Source organism: Fukomys damarensis, unplaced genomic scaffold (assembly GCF_012274545.1).
Source record: "Fukomys damarensis isolate Sample0158 unplaced genomic scaffold, DMR_v1.0_HiC HiC_scaffold_14, whole genome shotgun sequence".
In the NCBI taxonomy this organism is placed as follows: domain Eukaryota; kingdom Metazoa; phylum Chordata; class Mammalia; order Rodentia; family Bathyergidae; genus Fukomys; species Fukomys damarensis.
The window spans coordinates 54,726,064-54,735,905 of record NW_022900926.1 but is presented as its reverse complement, the minus strand read 5'-3'; the positions used below and the strand labels follow the sequence as shown (position 1 = coordinate 54,735,905).

At 38.9% G+C, this 9,842-nt stretch overlaps 1 pseudogene; it reads left to right on the top strand.

The window, feature by feature from the left end:
* The first annotated feature begins 7,373 nt into the window (after positions 1-7,373).
* LOC104868512 lies at positions 7,374-8,128 on the top strand (annotated as a pseudogene).
* Positions 8,129-9,842: the final 1,714 nt, after the last annotated feature.

The window sequence follows — 9,842 nt, the reverse complement described above, 5'->3', positions numbered from 1 at the left end:
AGGGATGGAACTCGGGTCCTTGTGCTTATGAGGCAGATGTTGGAACCACTGAGCTAAATCCCCGGCCCCTGTCTCAGATTTTTTGGAAAAAAAGAAAAAATCCTGGGGATTAAAAAAAGGAATACAAGATTAACTATCACAAGTCCATCCCATGACAACTTGATATCCTCTTAAACATATCCTGTTAAGCCACAATCTTTAGAGAATGTAATGTATTATGCCTAACATGATGTAACTATGTAGCACATAACCTAAAATATACTAATTCCTTCCCCCAAATCTCAACAGTCTGAGCATTGCTCAGATTTCAAAGTCTTAACCTAAAACTCAAGGCAAACTTAGCTGTGAACCCCTCTAAAATTCAGGAACCAAGTTACATACATTTCCATGATAAAATGCTACATTTCCATTTTAAAAAGTGGAGAAATGGAAGTATAGAAAGAAATCAGACAAAGCAAGTCCAAAATCCATTAAAATTAAGCATTACGCATAATTTATAATTATATATATATTTATAATTTAAAATTAAGTCTTGTAGCTTTGTGTCCGGCAACTGGGGCACATGGTCGTGAGACATCAGTTCAGGGGGCGTGGGCAGCTCAACCCCTATGGCCCTATAGGCTTGCCAATTGTAGCACACACAGCCGCTCTCTTGGGCTGGCTTTGTTCACTAACTTTGGCTTTCCCCAGCAGTCATTCCATATGTTTAGCATCTCCAACTTTTCAGGGGTCCCTATTGCAGCTTTGGTTCACTTCCACAGCTTCACAACTGTCTTCTCAAAGGTTCCTGACACTGTCTGTAACCCTGTCACAAATGTCCTGGCCTTACAGGACCTTCTTTGAAATTTGGATAAAACTCCCAACTCTTGAATTCTGCACATCAGCAAAACCAGCATCATGTGAATGATGCCAAAGCCTGTCACTAGCACAAGCAGTAGCTGTGCTCCCTTGCACCAAAGCACCACAGGACTCTTGGTACCAGTAAGGATGAGTAAGGGGAAATGAATCTCAGGGAATCAGTTCCCTAGGTGGCCATTCTGGAGAAGGGAGCTGAGGAGCTCATCTCAAATGAAAAGTTTACAATTTTGCACCCTTGATCCTACAATGAGTGGGGTCTTGCTGATTTCTGAGATGTCTTCAAGGTGTCCTACTCTAGTGCAAGGCAATTGCCTTCTTTTTAATAGCACTGATCTCTTCAGCAACTATTTTTTCTTTTGTAATTGTTTTAAGAAGCATTTCTTTTCTGGCCAGTCTACAAGTTTGGCATGATACCAGTTTTTTGTTAAAAAGAGCATTGTGGGTGTATAATAACCATGTTTATTCTTTAGAATATTTCTATTGATGAATTTTTAACTTTATGCATTTTATTAAAAGTCAGTACTTAAGCAGGAAGATATATCCAAAACTGTTGAATTTTTAATATTTATTATTTATTAAAAAGCATAGTTTATGTCTTAGGGCCGGGGATTTAGCTCAGTGTTTCTGCCGCATGCCTTGCAAACACAAGGACCTGAATTTGATCCCTGGTACCAAAAAAAAAAAAAAAAAACCATCAATTTTCAACATTGACTTTTTTATTATACAAAATCTAAAAATTAACAAAGAAATCCCTGTATGAACTACAATAAAAATGCTAATAAACTCTGGCCGGGTGTGGTGGCGCACGCCTGTAATCCCAGCACTTGGGAGGCTGAGGCAGAAGGATCACTGTGAGTTTGAGACCAGCCTGAGCTACATAGTGAGTTTCAGGTCAGTCTCACTACATAGTGAGACCCTGTCTCAAAAAACCAAAACAAACAAACAAATACTAATAAACTCTGCAACAAAAGTAATCTTTGCTTTCAAGATTTAGCTATTACAAACTGCCACTATAAACATGGGTGTGCATATATTGCTGTGGTATGAAGCTTTTAATTTGGGGGGGAAGCTAACAAGAAGAGGTATAAGTGGGTCAAATAAAACCCCTAGTTTTAGTTTTTGGCTTTTTTTTTTCTGGTCGGGGGATCAAACTCAGGACCTTGTGCTTGCAAGGCAGGTGTGGTACCACTGAGATAAATCCCTGGACCTAGTTTTAGTTTTTTGAGAAAACTACGCTGATTTCCACAATGGTTGCACCAATGTACATTCCCACCAACAGTGACGAAGGGTTCGTTTTTCCCCACAGCTCCTCCAGCGTTTGTTACTGGTTGATTTGTTTGTTTGTTTGTTTGGTTTGGTTTGGTTTGGTACTGGAGATTGAACTTGGGTCCTTGCACTTACAAGGCAGGCGCCACTATGCTAAATCCCTGGCCCTGTTTGTTTTCTTGATAGCAGCCATTCTTTCTGAAGTGAGATGGAATCTCAGTGTTGTTTTAATTTGTATTTCATAAATGAAATACTGCATTGTCTCTTCACTCTGTTGGTAGTTTCCCTTGTTGTGCAAAAGCTTTTTAATAAGATGAGGTCCCAGTTAGGCTGGGGATTTAGCTCAGTGGCACTGTGCCTGCCTTGCAAGTGCAAGGTCCTGAGTTAAATCTCCTGTACAGGAGAAGAAAAAAAAAAAAAAAGATGAGGTCCCAGTTGTTGATTCTTTGTAGCATTTCCCATGTGGCCTCAGTTCTGTTCATGAAGTCTTTTGCCTACTTCTTTCTGTGTCCTCAAGTGTTCTACCTGTTCTCTCTTCCAGCAGATTTAGTGTTTCCATTTTAATATTTCAATTTTAGGTTAGTATATGGTGAAAGATATGGGTCTAGTTTCAATCCTCAGCCCATGGAAAACCAGTTTTGCCAGCACCATTTATTAAAGAAGTTTTCTTCCAGTGAAGGTGTTTGGCTCCTTTGTCAAAGATAAAGTGGCTGGGTATATCTGGAGTTGTTTATTTATTTGTACTGGAGATTGAACTCATGAGGTAGGGCTAAATCCCCCACCCTCAGGTCTGTTGTTTTGCCAGTACTGTGCTGTTTTTATCACAGTAGCTTTGTGATATAATTTAAAGCAAGGGATTGTGATACTCCCTGCCTTGCCTTTGTTGCCCAGAATTGCCTTTGCTATTCTAGGTCTCTTTTGGTTCCAAATGAATTTTAGGATTTTTTTTTTTTCTAATTCTGTGAGATACGCCATTGGGATTTTGATTGGTATTGCATTGAATTTACATAACAATTTTGAAACTATGGCCATTTTTAGTATTTGGTTCTATCCAAGAACAGGGATATCTTTCCATTTTCTGATATTTTCAGTCTTCTTTTTCAAGTACTACAGTTTTCAATGTAGAGGTCTTTTACTTCCTTCGTTAGATTGATTCCTAGGTATTTCAGTTTTTTTGATGCTGTTGTGTGTGGGATTGTTTCTCTGATTTCTCTCTCTGTGAGTCTCTTATTCATGTACAGGAAGGCTATTGATTTTTGAGTATTTGCTTTGTATCCAGCTGTGCTACTGAATTTGGTTATCAAATCTGAGAATCTTTTGGTGGGGTTTTTGGAGTCTTCTATGTAGAGTATCAGGTCATCCACAAATAATAATTTAACTTCTTTAAAGGAGTTCTTCCAGAACTATATTGAACAAAGTGGTTGTAGTAGCCATCCTTGTCTCGATCCTGATTTCAGAGTGAAAGCTTTCTATTTTTGTACATTTAGTATGGTGTTGGCTGTTGGTTTGTAATAGATGGCATTTATCAGATTGAGAAAAAGACAATTAACAACATACATTTAGCAGAAAATACAGTATCAATAAAATATCAACTGTGTAATAAGTGCTTAGAATAGATGTCAACATTTTCAGATCAACCACTTACTTGCTTACAAAATCTAAAAGATAACATCAAAAATAAAAATGTATCGTTGGCTGAGGATTTAGCTCAGTCGTTCCACCACCTGGCTTGCAAGTACAAGGACCCAAGTTTGATCCCTGGTACAAAAAAATAAATAAAAAGTATCCCAGCACTTGGGAGGCAGAGACAGGAAGATCACTGTGAGTTCGAGACCAGCCTGGGCTACATATCGAGTTCCGGGTCAGTCTCAACTCTTTTTTGTCTCAAACAAATAAACAAACAAATAAATAAATAAAGTATGTTAACTACAATATACTTACAAAAGTATACCAAAGAAATTCCTGACAGGTGAACATTCACATACAATATCACAAAGACTTACTATGACATCAAGAAAACCAAAAAGGTCTCAAATGTGCCCTACAAAATAGAACAGAAAAACAAAACATGTGCTATCAGTGTAAGTGATACTTGTACATGGTACATGCAGATGTCATGAACATATACCTCCCTGTTCACCTATCAGCTTACCAGTGTGCTCCACAATTTTTTGTGTAGTTCCCTGGGCAGAAACATTTTGTTCCTCCTCTGTTGGAAATGGTCTCTTATAAGTTCCATTCCCAATTTCTCTAAGGAAAGTTCTCCATGATATTTTGCACCTGTTATTTTCTTTGCAAACTATCAACTATCCTGCACAGTTAGGTTTAAGTAAAACACAACTGTTGACCAATACTTTGTGCTTGAAGTGACATTATAGTTGCTGCATAACTCATCAACAACATCTACTCCACCTTTGGTTTTGTTGTAAAAAGACCACCTCAGTCTTTAGTTTTGTCGAGGTTTCCCTGTCAGTTTTTCCATCATGGTGCAATGTTTTGTTTTGTTTTATTTTGTTTGGTACCAGGGATTGAACTCGGGTCCTTGCATTTGCAAGGCAGGTGGCGGAACCACTGAGCTAAATCCCCAGCCCCATCATGGTGCAGTGTTGACAGCAGTACTAGTTTGTTTTTCTTTGCCATAAACAAGGCCAATGTTATTTCTTTCTAAAATCAAAGGTTGAGCCAGACATGGTGGCGTAAGTCTGTAATCCTAGCACTTGAGAGGCTGAAGCAGGAGGATCACTGCGAGTTTGAGACCAGCCTAGGCTACACAGTGAGTTCCAGGGCAATCTGAACTATATAGTAAGACACTGTCTCAAAAAATAAAATAAAATAAAATAAAAGGTTATACTATGCAGCTTTCTGTTCTTAAATTTGCAACATTTCATTAGGAATTTCTGCTTTGTTCTTGTGTACAGTTCCTATTCTGGTCAGTTTGTTCTCTGTTAGCAAATGTAACATCAATCAAAAACTGGTAAATCAGTTGTTGAATGTCACACTCCAATTAAGAGATGGAAGCAACAAGTCTGTTCACAACATCATTTGGTTTGTTATTATACAAATAAAGATCTGGTAGCAGAATTCCATGGTAAATTTCTAAATTGAAAGTGTAATATGTGTAATATGTCTTCACATCTACCAGGGTGTGTGTGTGTGTGTTTGTGTGTGTTTTTTTTGGTACCGGGGATCAAACTAAAAAAAAGTTAGTTTTGAGACAGGATCTCACTATGTAGTTGAGACTGACCAGGAACTCACTATGTAGCCCAGGCTGGTCTTGAACTCAGCAATCCTCCTGCCTTAGCCTCCGGAGTGCTGGGATTACAGGCGTGTGCCACCACACCTGGCTTTTTAGGGCGTATATTTTTATGCTGTATTTTGAAGGCTTTTTTTTTTTTGGCATATGCTGCCTGATGCTATAGCGGCTACAAAATGTTCCTCAATAGTCATGTATTTAGAGCCAGGGTTCTGCCATCTGCCTCATAAGCACAAGGACCTGAGTTCAATCCCTGGTATCAAAAAAAAAAAAGTCATGTATTCAGATGGTTTTGTAACTTCCTTGACAATTATCCACAAAACTCTCAAACAATGAGCAGATAGAAGCCAAATTATCAATTCTTTTTCTTTCTTGGCAGGTGGTTTTGTCATCAAACCTCAGGGTTGTTTTTTTTTTGTTTTGTTTTGGTTTTTTTTGGCTTTTTCTGTTTGTTTTGGAGACAGTGTCTCCCTCTGCAGTTTAGGCTGACTTGAATTTACCCTGTACACTAGACTGGCCTCAAATTTTTGGCAATCTTCCTGCCTCAGCCTCCTGAGGGTTGGGATTATAAGGATGTACCATCATCCCTGGCTAACCTCAGGCAATTTTGAAGGAAACCAAATCTAAGTATCATTGTTATTCTCGAGCCCACACCCTCTCCATCAGTCTTTTACATCTGTGATTACCATGAGAAAGCCCTGCTAAGTACAGAAGACTTATGCTTTCTGTTCAGGTAGGGAGGTATCATAATAAATATATTTTTGAGTATATTTCACAACATCTTATAGCATTTTGTCTGTTAACATTCCAACACTGAATGGCAGTGCTGCCATTCTGTCCAAAAGGTTTCATGCCTGCCAAGATTGTCATTATATTTTCAGACCTATTTCTAACATTGGATCATTCCATTTTGTTGCATGACCATTTTGTATCATTTTAGCTAGTCAAATATGTACTCACAGTGCTGTTTCCTTTGTCACCTGAATAAAGAATGTCTTCATTCCCTGTGTCTGTATCAGTTGATTCTTGTTTTATTTCACAGTCACGGAACTCACATGCCTGTTGTCAAAGTCATCATCATCATCTGGGCATAAGTCACCTGATGATTCATTTTCAACCTCCTCCAAAATTCGCAAATCTGGTTTGTCATGTGCCATTGTACTGAATTGTGTTCCTGGTTTCTCCAGGTGCAGCTGTTGCAAGCCACACCCCTAAGGTACTTGACATGTTTACATAACAAAAGAATGGTTTAGGTGTACAATATTTTATCCACTGTGATTCCCATGAAGACATACACAAAAATTTTTATCAAGCATTATATAGGTAAAAGTCTCATTCTGATACTTTTGCACATGTGCACACACCTTACCATTCATTATACCAAGTGATTAAACATAAAGATTGCTTCCTGTACTCCCCAAGTACAGTTACTGAGATGCATACTCTATTATGCTAAAATACAATTTTACAGTAGAAGATTATGGGGTGGGTTTTTGTAACCCAAAGTAATGAACTTCCTGCTCTATTTTTTGTGTCTAGAGTGCACAATGAATCTGGCTAAAAGCTGCAAGTGAGCCAGGCAAAGTGGTGCACACCTCTAATCCCATCATTCTGGGAGCCAGGCAGGAGGACAAGTTTGATCCCAGCTTCCTGACTTAGTGAGATCCCATCTCAAAAACTGGGGGAGTGAGTAATAGGATGGATATGAGCAAAATATACACATTGAAATCACACACACACACGTGAAATTAATGGGGTGGGCTGCACAAGGCGGGCTGACAGTGATGATAAAAAAGTATGCCATATGCATCTATGAATCTGCTAAAATGATATCTATAGTAGCCTGAACACTGGGCTGCCTTGAAATTTCTTCTACCAGATTAATTAGTCTGCCACCATTAAATTCAGCCTCACATAAAGTCCTAGGACATGGGCAAAATGTAGACAAATTCTTTGTCAGAATAAGATCATGGGTGTTTTGATACCCCCAGCTGCAATGAGTTTCCTGAGAAGTTTTCTGCCACTGGGGCTGGCTGAGAGGATCTAGCACCAGCAGCCAGATATCAAGCTGTGCTGAACAGGAAAAGCCTCAGCACTGGCACCCTTTACATAGCTGAGAGCTGACTCTTGGTTAGATGGTTCTGGATTAGGATTCTCACTGGAATACTGCACCATTAGTTGACATGTGTACAGGAACCTAAATGCTTATCCACCAGAGCATTTGTGTTTGTTTTGATTTTTATTTCTTTGATTTTTGTTCTGTTCTGTTTTGTTTGGGTTTTGGTTTTTGTTTTGGTACCAGGGATCAAACTCTGGACCTTGTGCTTGTGAGGCAGGTGGCAGAATTAAATCCCCGGCCCTCACAAGAGCATTTGTATGTTATGGTGAATGCTAAATTTGGAGAAGAAATAGAATAGCTCGCTGATAACAAAGAGGAAGACAGTGCTGATGATATTGAACCTATTATTGAATTTAGATTTGTTCCTAGTGATGTCAGCATTGGAGGCAATGTTAACTGCAATGAGTGCTGGGCCTTGCAATCTTTATGAGAAAGATTATGATGGAGAAGAGTATGATGTGTAAGTGCATGAACAAGGACAAGAGGATATCCCCACATTTTAAACCTATGAAGAAGTTCAATAAGAGATTATGAAGATGGCATGGAAGTAGATACTACACCAGCAATTGCAGGACAGTTTGAAGATGCAGATGTTGATCACTGAAAATGATTTATGTTGCTTTAAGGTTCTGCTCATAACCAGGAGAGCACTTGGTGCCTCTTTCCTCTGAAGAGAGGTTGATGAAAGTCTTTTCCCTTCTCCAGACTCTTCTCCAAACAGTTCTTCCTCAAGATTAACTATTCTGAGACAGCAAGTTGTCACCAGCAGAAGAAAGTATGACCTTTATTAACAAAGGTGAATTATCTTAACTAAGGGAGTATTTGTAGTTTATCATTTATCCTAAAACTTTATGTTGACTAGGCCTATAATTCTTACCTTTGCTAATATGCATTGTCTACACTAGCAGGCTGGTGTGGTAAAAATGCACAGGAATTGTGCAGCAAATAGAGAAGCTAAAGTTAAGATTTGGGGGAAGGCAATTCTTTGGGGCCTAGAGATACCCTTATCCCTAAAAGAAAAGGCAGAGGTCTCAGAAGGATCAGTCTCTTTCATTCTTCACAGGGGCAAGAGTCTCACTAATTTGGGGCCCAGATTAATTCAGACCTGTCTAGGTGCTCTCAAGAAACATCCCAGTTGCAAATCCTATCACTGATAAAAGTGCTTCTGGTAGCTTCTGTCTCTTCTGCCCTGTTTTTCCAGTCTGCTTTGTTATAGCCTCTTAGGTTATATCCTTTATTTTCTACCTTCTTAGGTTAGTTTTCTATAACAGAACAAGTGAACTGGGTTGAGGTCCTTAAAGTATTCTTAATGATAATTGTTTTATCTTTGGCATGTCTTAACAAGTAAGTCTAGGTTTTCTATTAAAAAAAAAAAAAAAAAAAGAATAAGATGATGATACACTGGGGCCGGGGATTTAGCTCAGTGGTGCCGCCACCTTCCTTGCAAGTACAAGGTCCCGAGTTCAATCCCAGTGCAAAAAAAAAAAAAAAAGATATGATACATTGTATATTATCTATTATTCTTTATTTTGTTAGAAATTTTGTTTGTTTTCATAGAAGAGTGCTTTTATATTTTTATTAATATTTACTTGAGTCATACTTTTAAAAGGATGTTAATATGAATGGCCTCTAGCCCTGTTCCGCAGTAGCGTCTTCAGTCCCATCTGAAACCTCATGAGCATAGTCTTCACTATCTGCATTCCAAATTAACAACATTCTGGTCTTCTGACCTGGCCAGAATTACCTGGTAAGCTCTGGACTTTCTCCAGCCTAATTCTCCACTTTTTTCCAAACTCCAATAAACTAGTTCCCAAGGCTTTTGAGCCACATGGTCAGGTACAGCCAACAACCCAATTCTCAGTATTAATTTTCCTCATTGGTCAGCTGCTTTTTGCTTGTAGATCTCACTACAAATCTGGCTAAAAGCTGCCAGTGAGTAGGCAGCTGTTACGAAATATCTGAGAACAACAATTTAAAAGAAGGAAGGGCCTGTTTTGGCTCACAGTTTCACAGGTCTCAGCTGATGGTTAGCTGGCTGTGAGGCAGAAACATCATAACTGAAGGGCATGGTAAAAGAACTGCTCAACTCATGGTAGCCAGGAATCAGAGGACAGGGAAGAGTCAGAGAAGAGGTCGGTGACCAGGGATAGTCCCCAATGTCACATGCCATGACCCACCAAGACATCCCTAGAAGTGTGCTTTAATAATCTCCTGGGTATCTCTCAAATCAATCAAGATTAACTAACTAGGACTGCAGATTTAGCCCATTCTGCTGCCTGCTTCATAAGCATAAAGTCCTGAGTTCAATCCCTGATACCGCAAAAAAAAAAAAAAAAAAAAAATTAA